Source organism: Dendropsophus ebraccatus, chromosome 8 (genome assembly GCF_027789765.1).
Source record: "Dendropsophus ebraccatus isolate aDenEbr1 chromosome 8, aDenEbr1.pat, whole genome shotgun sequence".
Classification (NCBI taxonomy): Eukaryota; Metazoa; Chordata; class Amphibia; order Anura; family Hylidae; genus Dendropsophus; species Dendropsophus ebraccatus.
The window spans coordinates 34,600,266-34,616,408 of NC_091461.1; the positions used below are offsets into that span (position 1 = coordinate 34,600,266).

At 45.7% G+C, this 16,143-nt stretch overlaps 1 long non-coding RNA gene across 1 annotated transcript in view; it reads left to right on the forward strand.

Annotated features, from left to right (window-relative positions):
• The first annotated feature begins 321 nt into the window (after nucleotides 1-321).
• LOC138798512 (uncharacterized) overlaps nucleotides 322-16,143 on the forward strand; it is a 42,777-nt gene continuing 26,955 nt past the window's right edge. Inside the window, exons 1-2 of the long non-coding RNA XR_011364092.1 lie at nucleotides 322-390; nucleotides 13,135-13,283. This is a non-coding gene — a long non-coding RNA (uncharacterized lncRNA). The remainder of the gene's footprint in view (nucleotides 391-13,134; nucleotides 13,284-16,143) is intronic.

Consider the following 16,143-nt stretch of genomic DNA (forward strand, 5'->3'; position numbering starts at 1 on the left):
AGACCTTCCTCCAGGAAGGAACAACCAAGCCAAGGAATGTCTCCAATCAAGGAAAACACCCAAGCAAGGTATCCATCCACAGACACCCGAAACAGCTGTCTGTGGATGGATACCTTTCTTGGGTGGTTTCCTTGATTGGAGAGATTCCTGGGCTTAGTTGTTCTTTCCCGGAGGAAGGTCTGGCTACTTCACTGATGTCGAAACACGTGATGGTGTCTCTGCAATGTTATTTTGCATATTCAACTTCTACTCATGGCTATTATAAGCATAGGCCATCAATATTGTAGACCTGAAAATCCATTTATTTATTGGGGCATTTAGGGAAGAATGAGTGGCGGTTACAGCATGCTGCTCTGTGAAGAACAAGCAGACAGGGAAGAAATGCAGCAGGTGAGAACTCTGACATGTACTGAGAAATTCTGCAACAGCTCTGGGCGAGGAACCGGTAGGATGTACACTTAATTTTTTTATAAAGAAGTTTCATTGCATACTGGCTGCAGGCCGAATAATATTTAAAGGGGAACTATTAGCAGGTTAGAAGAATCTATCCTGCTGATAGCCCCCTACAGTATTGCGCAGGAGGCGCAGAGATAGAAGGTATCCTTGGTGCCGTTCCTGTGCAGGTGGTTATTTACTCCTTGGGCCAGAAAGACTATTAGGAGCACTGTCCTGCTCACATATGGCTGATCTAGCTAGCCCCCGGGTGGTCCGCTCCACTGATTATCATTAGAAGGGGCAGGCCGGTGCAAATCTGCCCCGGTGAAGTGCTCGTAACGGTGCCCCAGTGCTCTTAATGTCTTGCCGGACCGAGGTGTAAAAAATTAACTGCACGGGAACGGCACCGAGGATGAAGGTAAGAGACATACCTCCCTCCTCGACATCTCCTGTGCAATAGGAGGCCATCAGCAGGTTAGATTTGTCTCTTCAACTTTCTAACAGTGTAAGGTTTAGCAGCGGGTTTCCTGCTCCAGATCAGGAACTTCGCTCAAATCCCTATTTTAATATATATATATATATATATATATATATATATATATGAAAATTAAGTGCTGCCATCCTATGAAGACATACCGTATTATAAAACATTGCAACAGAGATTGATAGAATTACTTACGTACAGAGAAGTTAAAGTAACATAATGTACCCTAAGCTTTCCTTACACCATACTAAACATTACAGTATAGTGAAAGAATAAAAGGTTATAAAATGGGAACGTACCGTACATTAGAGCAAAGTACAATGCATAATAAGGTACAGTGCTCATTTTATGGTGTTGTCTATATATATATATATATATATATATATATATATATATATAGTCATTCACATATGCTGGAGACTTACCATACAATACCATACAATACCATTCACGCTATCAAAACCCTAAGTAAGGCATGAAAAAGAAAGGCAGCAACAACAAAGAGAAAAAAAAAAATCTAAAAATTTTTGTTATCAGTCCCTTAATCCTTACTTCGATTTTAGAATATTTCGTGAAAAGAGCTACTTCTAAGTGTACGGCTTCTAATGGTTTTTCATCACTGTAGCTGGAACTCAATTATGAAGTGTCATTTTGTGTATGTGCAGAATAAATGATTCTACCAGCAATGTATTCCTCCCATAGACAATAGTTGGAACGTCCTATATCACTACTGAGTTATTAGTCCTTTAACCAGGATCAACAAACCTTCTTCTGGTACATTTCATGTCCTACTCTTCAGATTCCTGCAAAGTGATAATTATCCTTATTAACGTCATCTCGGCACAAAAAGGAGCGAAATAAAAAAAAATAAAAAACAGCATGTGATGGAATCCATTGCTTCAGTTTTGTTTGTTTTTTTGACTAATGTAATGCAAAATTATTTGTAAATGAGTCCATTTCATGCTACCATCAGAGATGCATGCGGAAAACATAATTACGGTAATTCTGACAAAAACCAAAGCAATATTCATGTGATCAGGATTAGTCTTTGGCATCAGGTCCTGTTTCTTTGATGGTAGCCATTGTCTGCACTTTATCTGTTGATTTTCTATTCCTGACAACATGTTGACATACAGTATCTTCTTTTTATAAATTGCGCTGTGGTGGATTTACCGTATGCCAGGAATGGGCTGCTATATGGGAGTTCAATAGATAAAGGGTTGTTACGACTGCAGCTCTTTGCTAGCGGCAGCGGGCGAGGTGCGGCTGGAGACATGTAGGCATGTGTAACGGCTGGAGGCAGTGGATCCGCGTAACTTACACAAGCAATGGTATGAAGCCGCACCAGGAAGCGGAGTCTAAGGGGCCGCAGGTCTGCACCAGTGCCCGCTGCAATGGGCGGGATGGGCTCACTGCGGCAGGCGACCCCCAGGTTGCTACCCCTGACGCGACTTGCTTGTATTGGTGGTGAGGACAGGCAAAGTACAAAGTAGTAAGGCAAAGATGTGGTCAGGAACAAGCTGATAAGTCAGGGCTAGCGGCAAACAGAAATGGAGTCGGGGAACGTGAGCAAAAGCACTGGTACAGTTAAGAATCACAGTAGCTGAGTAACGCTTTCTTATAGGCAATGAGCACTATAGATCAGGCAGCAAGGAACAGGAAGAGGCAGACTTTATTAGGGGCAGGGAATGGCCAGAACCAATAGTGGGGCCACTGTCATTTTCTAGGAGGCAGGGACGCATGCGCGCCGGCTCAGAGACACAGAGACCCCGTGGCGTACTGAACAGACGCCGGGAGCCGGGGAGGAAGGAGGGACCGGAGCACGAGGGGACGCACAAGACCTCCTTACCCAAGTAAGGGAGCGGGTCGGGCGTCGAGTGGCATGGGTGGCTGTGACAGCAGGACTCACGGTTAGAACCACAGGCAGCAGGAACACAGCAGGACTCCTGGCTGGAGACACAGGCAGCAGGAACACACCAGGACTCACAGCTGGAACCACAGGCAGCAGGGACACAGCCCGACTCATGGCTGGAGCCACAGGCAGCAGGAACACAGCAGGACTCACGGCTGGAACCACAGGCAGCAGGAACACAGCAGGACTCACGGCTGGAACCACAGGCAGCAGGAACACACCAGGACTCACGGCTGGAACCACAGGCAACAGGAACACAGCAGGACTCACGGCTGGAACCACAGGCAGCAGGAACACACCAGGACTCACGGCTGGAACCACAGGCAGCAGGGACACAGCCGGACTCACGGCTGGAACCACAGGCAGCAGAGACACAGCCCGACTCATGGCTGGAGCCACAGGCAGCAGGAACACAGCCGGACTCACGGCTGGAACCACAGGCAGCAGGGACACAGCCCGACTCATGGCTGGAGCCACAGGCAGCAGGAACACAGCAGGACTCACGGCTGGAGCCACAGGCAGCAGGAACACACCAGGACTCACGGCTGGAACCACAGGCAGCAGGAACACACCAGGACTCACGGCTGGAACCACAGGCAACAGGAACACAGCAGGACTCACGGCTGGAGCCACAGGCAGCAGGAACACACCAGGACTCACGGCTGGAACCACAGGCAGCAGGAACACAGCAGGACTCACGGCTGGAACCACAGGCAGCAGGGACACAGCCGGACTCATGGCTGGAACCAGGATAGCATACACAGGCTGGAACCACAGGCAGCAGGAACCAGAAACAGCAGACACAAGGCAGGAACCACGAGCAGGAACAACGGGAAGGAATCACGGAAAGGAATCATGGGAGAGCTGAGCCCATACACTATGGGAAGCATGCAGAGGCCCCAACAGTAAGGTCAGGGCAGGCTGGAATTTATAGGGCGCACATGACCAATTAGGGACTTACTATCCCTTTAAACTTGTGACAACCGATGTGCATGCCCTAGGAGGCGGGAACGCACAGGCAGTCCAGGAAGGGAGAACATGGAGCAGTGGGGAGCCCCTAGGAACCGAAGAGGAAGCATCGCCTGGCCCGATCACGTGGGCTCTGGCTTCCGCAGGTAAAGAGGAGAAGGGAGAGCTGGTGTTCTGGGCAAAAGCATGGGAAGCTGCTGCACCCCTAACACAGGGGAAACTGATTCCTGGAAAATGACAGCTCTGTATCATGGTCACCGCTGCAAACATGGGCAGATAGCAGATAGGGAGATAAAACCAATGATACCTGTCTTTTAGCTGATGGCTGTTTGCATTGTCAAGCTGCAGCATGCACACATCCTCCCTCCCCCACACCTTCCTGCCCTGAGTGAATGATGTTCTAGGCTCAGTATATTAGTGATTCTGGGCACAGAGTCGTATAGTCCAGGCAATGCTCCTGGGCAGGGCCGGCGTCAGCACAGGGTTTACCTGGGCAAGTGCTGGGGCCCACAGCGCCTTTAGGGGCCCAGAGAGGGAGAGGGGCCTAGTGTTCTAATGTTCAGCCTGCTCACTGTAGTCAGGGTGAGGGGCTGAACATCAGAAGACACAGGAGACAGAGCAGGACCTGCACATAGAGAGAAAAGGATGAAGGACCTGATCACATGATCCGAAGGTCCTCAACCTTATGGTGTTGACAGCAGCCAGACAGGAAGAGGGAGCAGACTGAGTTGTAAGTGCTGTGTATCAGTGTCTGAGTGTGTCAGTCTTTCAGTGTCAGCCAGTGTCTGTGTCAGTCAGTCAGTGTGAGTCAGTCAGTGTGTGTGTTTGTCAGTCAGTGTCAATGAGTGAGTAAGTCAGTATTAGTAAGTCAGGCAGAATCAGACAGTGTCTGTGTCATGTGTGTTTGTGTATGTTAGTGGTGTCTCAAGTGATTGTGCATAGTGTGTGGATGATGGATGCATTGTGGATGGATTAGGGGTCCGCTGAGGTCCTGTCACCCAAGGGCCTACAAAAACCTGGAGCTGGCCCTGCTCCTGGGGAAAATAGGATGTAAATCAGCTGTCCTTCATACTAGAAATAGTTACCATGTGAAAGTTTGACTTGAAGTTTTTGATGAGAGAGCTATGCTGAAGAGTAAAGGCCCTATTTCACGGAACGATTACCGGCCGATATCGGCCGTTACAGCCGATACTCATCCCATGGAATAGAAGGCAACAATCACCCGACATAGTTCATGTTGACTTATCTTTGCTGTTGTTTGTTTTTCAAACATGTTGAAAAACAAGCGACTGTGATAGCAGCGATCTGCTACCTTCTCCCCATGGAACAGGAGCCACGGCAGCAGCAGACTGCCACTATCCTCTATGGTTTGCCCCGACAATCTATCGATCACCTGGGCAGCCCCCTCACAGCTCCCCGCGGCCCCTCCCACACTCACCTGCTCGCTGCCGCCACGTGCAATGGCGGTGGCAGCGAGCAGCTAACAGCGCTCGTTTTCTCCTTACAGTCGTCCCGTGATATAGGGCCTAAAGACTGTCAGCTTGTTATCAGGGTATTTTGTGGATAAAAATAACAATTCATATCAATGTTTATACAGTACTCAAGTAGCTGCAACCATTCAAGCAGTTAAGATGTACAAATTAATGTGGATGAGAATTAGGATTGTACAAGTTTACTATGAATAATGGTGCATTCACACCTACAGGATCTGCAGCTGATTTTCTGCAGCAGATTTCATTTAAATAACTGAACACAGCATCAAATCTGCTGCAGATCTGCTGCAGATCCTGGAGGTGTGAACGCACCCTAAAGGGGTTATCCAGCGCTACAAAAACATGGCCACTTTCCCCCCTACTGTTGTCTCCAGTTCAGGTGCGGTTTGTAATTAAGCTCCATTCACTTCAATGGAACTGAGTTTCAAAACCTCACCCAAACTGGAGACAACAGTAGGGGGAAAGTGGCCATGTTTTTTTTTAGCGCTGGATAACCCCTTTAAACTCTTCAAGAGGGAAGAGTTAACAAAAAAACTGCTGTCTACAGATGGATAACTCTTTCCACTGGGAGAGATTGCGGTTTGGCTATAATTTCCCAGTAATATTTTAAGGCTCCTTTTAAGGGCCAAGCAGAGATGCTATCTCCAGTAGGTGTCACCAGAGACTAAAGTACAATGAAACATTATAGGACAAGTGCCATGAAAAACTTTTTCCCAGTAATTGAAGCACATTACAAAGTTATATAACTCTGTAATGTGCTTCAATCACCTATCTGCCTCCCTTCCTGTCTTTTCCCCCCTCCACCCCCCAGCAGGAAGTGTAAGAAACTCACACAGACCTAATTACTGTCGTCACTAGTTTCTTCTCTCAGCTCCTTGTGACGATGAGTCATCAGCAGGAGGGCTGCTCTAGCTCCTGTTACACCAGCCTCCCCCTCCCCTGCCTTGCAGGTGACTCAGCTTGCTCAGCTCCGACTGGCTGAACAACTGCAAGCCATCTGAGTCCATGTCACTTGCTTATCTTACCTAGTGACATGACTCCTTCACTCACTGAGTCCACTCGGCAGCAGGAGAGAGTATAAGGGGAGGGGGGAGCTGCCTATGTGCTGGGAGTCAGTCGGAGAGAAGATAAGCAAGTGACATGACTCAGATGGCTAGCAGTTCTTCAGCCAATCGGAGCTGAGCAAGCTGAGTCACCTGAAAAGGCAGGGGAGGGGGAGTCTGGTGTAACAGGAGCAAGAGCAGCCCTCCTGCTGATAACTCATTGTCACTAGAAGAAGCTGAGAGAAGAAACTGGTGACGACAGTAATTAGGTCTGTGTGAGTTTAGTGCACTTCCTGGTGGGGGGTGGAGGGGGAAAAGACAGGGAAGGGAGGCAGATAGGTGATTGAAGCATATTACAGAGTTATATAACGTTGTAATGTGCTTCAATTACTGAGAAAACGTTTTTCATGGCACTTGTCCTTTAAATTATGAGCATAATTGGTTCCAGGAATGTGCTTGTAATCCAAATCACTAATTTATCAAAGCAAATTGTTCTGTACCAAAAAATGACACTGCATCAGTAAAGAAGGGGTTAACCAGTTAACTCTTACTTCACACACAACTTTTTAGGTGGCACTAAACCTGCTGGTACCTGTTGGTACTAGAGCCTTCGGGAATTGAAGCACTTACTGTTTGGGTTATATCTGTGCATGTGGGCTCTAGGCTGCCTTAACACCAGATTAGGAGGGCACTGCAGCCTAGCTCACACTCAGTCCTCCGGCAGCAGGGAGAGGAGATAAGGCCTAGCTGCTCGCTTCCACAGGAGGATCTCCATAGTTTTACAGGATGAGAAATGAGAGGGCTTTCTACGCAGTACAATATCAGGATGGGGACACATGGGGCTCATAATACAAAATCTTGCTGGTTTATTGTTATTTCTTTTTTTATTATTAGCTTATTTTGTAAAATGCCCTCAAGCCAAGTTACTTATCAGTGACTTGTCATTGTTTTACATGTTATTCAGAATAAAAAATCATTATTTTTTGGGTGTGGAACCAATTTTCTGCATTTCAATTATTTCTTATGGGAAAATTTGCTTTGATATAAGAGTGGATTTGGATTACAAGCACGGAACAAATTATGCTCGTAATCCAAGCTTTCGCTATACTTTCTTTTTGGCGGAGGGCTTCTCTGCATATTTTTTCCTGTGCAGCTTGCATGGTTTATACGATTCTACACTCCTCTTGGTGCTCTCCACAAGAAGAAACTTTACCCCTTCGGCCCTATTTTAATGAACAAACAGAGATGAAATGAGGAGCATTTTGTTGGCTATATAGAGGCACAACAACGATGGCTTTTAATATCCTTATAAGTTAAGTAAATGGTAAATTATCACCTTTTACATGACCATGTCCGGTTGGTCTGCCCTCTCTAAACCCCTCAGATCGGTGATCACACATCACATAATTTAATAAGGCAGTAACCCACGAGTGAAGTATCCCATAAGGCCGCACAAAATGCCAGGTACCAGGCTGAAGTAGAATTCAGCGACGGAGGAAAAGCCTTTAAATATTTATCATATGACCTCAAAAAATTCCAAGAGACAATTTTGCTAAATCTTCCTTGATAATATAGAAGTTTTCTGCATTTACAGATGACTGAGAAAGATTGAAAATCTACTTGTGAATGAAATTCGGCAAATAAACATGATGGCCACATTAGGGCTCGGTATTAGCGGAGCTGACTGGAATGTGAAACTCCTATTTGAGTGTGATTAGCGTCTCTTAGATACTATTAGAATTAGGTTAAAGGAATTTTGAGAACCCGATAAAAGAAGAAACTCTGATAGAAGTGAGAAAAATATTTCGCTAACAACAATATGGCCTATTATAACCGGCCTACGAAGATAGAGGAAAAAAACACTTTGGGGGAGATTTATCAAACATGGTGTAAAGTGAAACTGGCTCAAATGCCCCTAGTAACCAATCAGATTCCACCTTTCATTTTCCAAAGAATCTGTGAGAAATGAAAGGTGGAATCTGATTGGTTGCTAGGGGCAACTGAGCCAGTTTCACTTTACACCATGTTTGATAAATCTCCCCCTTTATAAGCATTTCCCGTAATAAGTGTATATTTGTAATTTGTATAACTTTCGGGGGGCAATACAATACTTTAAAAAGATTTTCACCAGACTTCTCCTTTAAGCACTTCTCTCTCTGTCACCAAGAGACTGATTCTATAGAAAGTTTTTAGGGCCCATCAGAAAGATAGGGGGGAGAAACGCTAGGCCGAGCCCTTCTTTTGGTTTGTTCTAGTGATCGCTGGGTCTCAGAGCTCCTGGATACGTATATTTACCTACTGTATACGTGTTTTTAGAGTTTGGGAGACGGCAAAGTATCCTGAGGAAATCCACACAAACATAGAAGATTGTGAACAAAAAAGGCCACCTAGTCCACCTATATTATTTCCTTTCTTATTATCTTAGGATAGATATATGTTTATCCCAGGCAGGTTTACATTAAGTTACTGTAGATTTACCACCCACATCTGCTGGAGGTTTATTCCAAGCATCTACTACTTTTTAGCAAAATAACATTATCTTACATTGCATCTAATATTTTCTCTGACTGACCTCAGGTTGTTCCATTTTCCTTGTACATGGGTGCACTTTATAAAGCCACTAGTTATACCCGTTAGTTGTTATTTTTGGCCTAGCTCATTTTGGATGCATTGTAGACAGAATACATTTTAATTCTGCCAGGACTGCAGCCATAGGGGATGCAGAGTACAATACATAGCAGTGGCCCCCTGTCTGAGGAGGGGGCCACAAGCCCCTCTACAACATAAGAAGACATCAGTATTATAAATGACCCCTGGTGAGTTGAGGGCCTGGTACAGATTCCCCATCAGGGCCCAAAAGCCTCAGGTTACATCTCAGACTTCTGTTTCCTATTTAGTTATTGTGCCCCGCTCCCCCCAAACTAGAAGTAAACAGGAGTTAATGAAGAGTATGTAGTAAACAGCAGCAAATAGCCCCCTATAGAATATTACTTACAGCCCATTACCTCATAGATTCTTGCTGAATCTTACTCTGATCTCTAACCTTCTGATACTCTAGATGTCACACTCTATTTATCTTCCCTATTTTCCTCCTATTTTGCAAGATTTTTCGTTGTATTACTGTCTGCAGCAGAGCGATGTGAAAAATCACTCATAGAATAACCTTGAATTCCAAGAATCGTATTAATCCAAAACAGATGATCACATAGAGTGAACACAGAAAACTCAAGGAAATGGCTCGAATCTTAAAGAGTTGGTTTAAAGGGGTACGCCAATGAAAAAAACTGTTGGTGTCAGAAAGTTATGTGTAGTGACCCGGTACAGGCCCCTAAGTTCTGTTGCACCTGAGAAAGGTAACTCTCTCAGGCTTGCATAAGTGGAATAAAGTGTCACTTAGCTGGTGTCACTACTGTGTTTTGTGTTAAAATACAGCAAAGTAAAGGGAGCTCACCTCACAATGTCATGTCAATGGGGGTGCAGCTTGATGTTCAAATTCAATCAACAACATGAAAAAAGAAACAAGCTAAACACCATAACAGCGCACACCACCAAAATGAAGTAAAGTCAAATTTTATTTATACATGATTCCAAAAAGAAAAACAAAACAACAAAAGCACCATAGCAAACATGATTATAAACAATTAAAAAACCATATAGGTATATACACAATCCAAAAGGTGAGAGGATATGATAGTCCTCCCACTATATCAGGACATCACCAGAAAAAACAAATTCTTTCTCATGGTCAGAACAGTAAATATATAGTGGTATACAAAAGTTCTATCTTATTGTGCAGTATGATAAAGTACACAGACTGGCGTAAAATAACTATTTTTAAATTGAACAAAAATGATTAGACCCAAACGTCATGACAAATCATCTAAAATATCCTCTACTAATGTGTCAATAATTATCACAAATATCCAAAAACATTCAAAAACAACTTGTGAAAAAGTGCTAAACTCTAAAGTGCCCAAGTGCTGCAAACTTGAAACATGATATACACAGACATATATTTAAAACGCCAGAAAGGTAAGCACAATTGGCAGAGAGGTTTGTCTAATCACCCTATGACCATGAGATCCGGTGTCCTGACTGAAACCCAACGCGTGTCGACACCGTAGTGACGCGGCCGCGTCATCAGCTGCTGAGCCGCGATTGGCCGAGCACAGTTATGCTCAGCCAATCGCGGCTGAGCAGCTGATGACGCGGCAGAGGGTGGCTGGCACTCGGGAAGATCGGAGGTGTTCGGGCCGGCCGGCCGAAGATGAGGTTTGGTACATGATGGCAGACGGGCGCGACACGGATCAGGTAATGTATATTGCACTACACTTCCGGGTACACGGGTGGGGGTGGTGGGACACGGGGAAGGGGGCCATTCACAGACATAACATACATTACAAAGTTGTATAACTTTGTAATGTGTGTTATTCTGTGAATAATTTTTTACCGCCGCACTACCCCTTTAACTAAACCATCTCTTTCACCAGTGTCGGACGTGAGTATCGGGGGGCCCACCAGAGGAAATTATCCTGGGGGCCCACCAATGAAGAACATGTGAGAAACAACTTGTCAGTTATTGGTAGTGCAAGTTCTAAAGCTGGGGGCCCACCGGAGGATCCTCCGGTCCTCTGGTGGGCCAGTCCGACACTGTCTTTCACTCTCTTCTCTGCACACGCACAGCCCACCAATCACAGCCAGGGTTAGATCCCTGAGGTTAGGACCTAGTTCCTGGTGGGTGCAGTCAGGGAAGCCTAGTTGGAGTTTCAGTGAGAGAAGGAACTAGACCAACAAGTCTCTGGAAAAGCCGGGGCCTGGCTTTGGCCAGGTCCACTAACAGGAACACAACTACCAAGTTACTGTTCTTCTTTTATGAGCACTAGAACCACTATGCAGTGCTAAGCGTTCACAAGGGGAGAGAAGCCTAACAGTAATCACTTTGCCCACACCGTGAACCTCTCTAAACCGTGCAGGGCAGTTACCTATAGGAACTTACCCCAGTGGAACAAACGTACTAGGAAAAGCCTACATATTCCACTGCTCAGTGCAGGACAACTAGGAAGACTCGGGAGTCTGCTCAACTCAGATAACAAGGCTTGGGGCTTGTATTACCCCCTAGGACGGGTAGCTCGCAACTAGGGGGCATAAGGTGGTCAAGACTAGAAAAGTCATTCGTGAGTATGAGTATTCTTTACTATCTTCTACTACACACCCCTACTGTTCCGGCAGAGTACATTGGGCAGGGCCCCTCTGGCAACTCTTCTCCTCTACTCTCTCTACTGCGAAGCACCTTCTTACTACAAGCACCTGATCTCTACCTCAACTACAAGCACTTGATTTATCACAAGATTGTATCTACTGTATTGCACTGGACTAAACTGTTACTAGTGGTTTTCATTTGTATTGTACTACGGTTACTCCTAGTAAACTGTTCCATTTTTCTAATGCACCCATGTTCACATCACTACACTTGGGTTAATTCTATTTTAAGTGCTGGTGAGGTGCCAAGACTATCCGAGGTGGGTACTATACCACTCCAGGCTACTGTGACAAGTGCCCAAGTGACCCTAGACCAACTCAGCTACCACACCACCGTAATAGCTGACCAGGCGGGAGTTGACGCAAACAAACACTCCCTGCACCTCAACGCATATACAGGTTTGTAAATAACTTCTATTTAAATTATCTAAAGTCAGCTGCTGTATGTTGTTCAGGAATGGGTGTATTCTTTCCAGTCAGACACAGTGCTCTCTGCTGCCACCTCTGTCCATGTCTGAAACCATCCAGAGCAGTAGCAAATCCCTATAAAAACCTCTCCTGTTTTGGACAATTCCTGACATGGACAGAGTTGGCAGCAGAGAGCACTGTGTCAGACTGGAAAGAATACACCACTTCCTGCAGGACATACAGCAGCTGATATGTACTGGAAGATTTGAGATTTTTTTTAAAGAACTAATTTACACATCTGTATAACTTTTTGACACCATTTCTGATGCTAGTGCAAAAACTTAAAGAGAAAGTCCAACCAGACCCATGCTAGGGAGGGGGGAGGATAAAAGTAATAACATGCTCTTAGTGCCCCTCGCACAAGCGCTGATGGCTGCATACCCCCACTCCGGTCATGAAGTGTGAGGTCCGCTTAGCCAGTCAGCGGCCATACTGGGGTCCCGCCTTGGCTACTGATTGGCTTAGAGGTCCCTGCCCAGACTAGGAAGCGGCCGGGGACCAGAGCAGTGGTATGTGGCCAGCGGGGGAGGTAAGAGCATCTTACTTCTTTTATCCTCCCCAGCACTTGCTAAAAAATGGGTGTGGATGGACTTCTTCTTTTTATGAGGATAGTTGCATAAAAGAAAACACCATGGGGGTAATTTATCAAAGGGTGTAAAATTTAGACTGGTGCAAACTGCCCACAGCAACCAATCACAGCTCAGAGTTGGAAGCTGAGCTGTGATTGGTTGCTGTGGGTAGTTTGTACCAGTCTAAATTTTACACCCTTTGATAAATGGGGCCCATGTTAATAATTAAGACCTAGTTTAGTTCTGTATAGTAATAATTCTATATAGTTATTGATATACTTTCTGGCAGTACATTTCTTATAAATGACATGCGTTGTTTATTTGGCCCCAGTGGGATAGTTATATTGAAGCAGACAGGAAGCCATCTTCTGTAAGTAGAAATAACTAAGCACATTTTTATATGATATAAAACATCATTTGGCTTAAGGTATAATATTCCTTCAATTTAAGAGTATTATATCTTAATATGTTCATCATGTCCTTGCTTTTCCTAATCTCGCAGTCGCTTGGCTCATTTACTATGGGGATATTCAGAGCAAGCTGGCACCTGTTCTTAATCAGATGAAGCCTAGAAGCGCGGCTATGGAGGAATCGTCAAAAGATATTGGAACACGAAGCCTGGGCTAACCTACACGTTACATGTATACGGAGGTAATCTGCTTCATGCCACTATCACATTCCATCGCTTCTTATAAACATCTTTCCAGGTTACAAAAACAAATACATCTGGATCATAAGAACAGTTCATAATCATTCATCAGAATTCCAGCATCTTCAAGAGCCCAAGATTGAAAACGTACAGGGAACGTGAACCTAAGGTTGTCATTACATAGCCCCTCTTCCTGTCGGGAACAATAGAAGGAGGCCCAGGAGATGTATTACTAGATCCTCTCATACCCTCTTCTTGGCCCCAAGCCTTGAGCTGCCTGTAACATACTGTACATCTCAGATCAACCATATAGAGTGCTGGGCATATTGTAGTCTACTATAGATAATCTAGTCTAGTGCTTCATACATCTCAAAGTGATCAAATTATTTGACTATTTCCACCATCTTTAGGACAGGCCATCGATAGCTGATTAGTAGGTATCCAATTCCTTACAACTTTCGCAATCAGCTTAATTGTATTAGAGACATGAAAATGCAGATGTTGTGTAAGGACAGGAGGGAGTTGCAGTACTCCGGATAGAGATGGTAGTGTCACAGTAACTTTATAGTTGCATCACTGATTTCAATGAAGCGAAGCACTTCATTTGATCATCGCTCTTGTTCATCAAGCCCGCTGGCTTTCTGTGCTGCTCCGCTCCCTGCCACTCCTCCAAACTTCTCCCAGTTTCCCATGATTGGATCCATCTTTTCCCCACCACCCAGGGTGGAGAGGCAAGGAGCGGAGCAGCACTGAAAGCCTGCGGGCTTGATGAACAAGAGCGATGATCAAATGAAGTGCTTCGCTTCATTGAGATTAGGGATTCATTTATCTTTACTAAGCACCTATTAAAAACAAACAAACTCAAGCTTAGAGTTTAGAGAGTCTCTAGGGAACAGACTAAGGGCCCTATTCCACAGGAGCGATAATCCGCCGAATCGGCCCCATTCGGCCGATTTTCGCTCGGCGGAATAGAGAGAACGATCAGCCGATGATCGTGTCATCGGCTGATCGTTCATTAAGGTTCAGACCTAAAATCGTCTTTCGCCACCAGCGCATCGCTACGGTTGAATAGCGGTGCACGGCGCCGACCGACGATTTCAGCAGAACCATACATTACCTGTCCGGGTGCAGGTCTTCTTCTTCCTCCCGGTCCCGCGCCGCAGCATCGGCTTCAGAGCGAAGCTGTCTGAACTTACAGACCGCTCAGCCAATCACTGGCCGGAAATGCCGCAGCCAGTGATTGGCTGAGCGGTCTGTCAGTTCAGACAGCCCCGCTCCGAAGCCGATGCTGTGGCGCGGGACTGGGAGAAGACCTGCACCCGGACAGGTAATGTATGAAACAAGGGCTGCAAGGACATCGGTAACGATGTCCTTGCAGCCCTTGTTTCACGATCATCGGGGCCGTGGAATAGGCAGATCTAGCAGATCGGCGCTCGTTTACATTGTTGCTCGGCCCGTGGAATAGGGCACTAAGGGTCCTACTCCACCGGACGAGCAGGACCCAATCAGCGACGTAAACTGGGCCTATTCCACGGCCCCAATGATCGTGAAACAAGGGCTGCAGGGACATCGTTACCGATGTCCTTGCAGCTCTTGCTTCATTCATTACCTGTCCAGGCGCAGGTCTTCTTCTCCCGGTCCCGTACGGCAGCAGCAGCTTCGGAGCGGGGCTGTCTGAACTGACCAGCCAGTGATTGGCTTAGCGGTCTGTCAGTTCAGACAGCCCTGCTCCGAACCCGATGCTGCCGCGTGGGACCGGGAGAAGAAGACCTGCGGCCCGGACAGGTAATGTATGGTTCTGCTGAAATCTTCGGTCGCCGCCGCGCACCGCTATTCAACAGTAGCGATGCGCTGGTGGCGATCAATGATTTTAGGTCTGAATCTAAATGAACGATCAGCCGATGACACGATCATCGGCTGATCTTTCTCTCTATTTCACGGAGCGAAAATCGGCCGAATAGGGCCAAATGGGGCCGATTATCGCTCCTGTGGAATAGGCCCCTAAGACTAGGTTCACTTTTGAAGCACTTTAAGTGTTAGGCTATGTTCACACAATGTTTTTTCAGCTTTGTTTAAAATCCTGTCTGTCATTTTGAGTCTAAAATAAAGGACGTAATTTAGCAGCCTGGCCTCCCCTTAGTGCAATTACGGCTGTTGGTCCATTATTCTAGTTTGGGGTTACTAATTGCCCTTTGGGTGTGACTTAATTGAAAAGTCCATTAAATTTAATAGTAAAAACGGAGAAAGAACGGTGACAAAAGAAAGACTGTGTGAACAACTAATAAAAAACGTCCGCTATTTGCAAAAGACGTCCGAAAATAATGATAATGTTCATTATTTTGACGTCCGCTGTAAAAACGTCCGTTATTCAATACATTGTGTATTGGACGTCCGTCTTCCCATTGACTTCAATGCATTGCCATTGCAGTCAGTTACATCATAGCAAAAACGGACGTTTCTTTAAATAGCGAAAGCGGACTCCTTTTCTCTATTTTTGACGTTGAGTGAACATAGCCTTACGGTCTGAAGTTACCGTCCAGATACAGGTTTGCTTTACTATACAGGGTGTTCATGGGTTGGCTCCCTGTGGTAAATAAGACTGCTTGGATGACTTTGGTTGCTTGTGGTATGATTCCCTATAGCAGGGTGTAGGATTGGTAAGGTTTGTGGTGTGGAAGTCATGTAGCACTGGCTCCAGCCAGAGGTCCACTAAGAGTCAAGTAAATGCAGAAGGGCAATTGTATCTGTCTTTTCCCTTCTGGCCATACTCTCCCTCTTCAGGGTGGAATACGGATTCTTAGCAGGTAACCCTTCAGTGTGAGGTGGATGGTGGGTGTATATTTACACTGATTCACTTTGAGG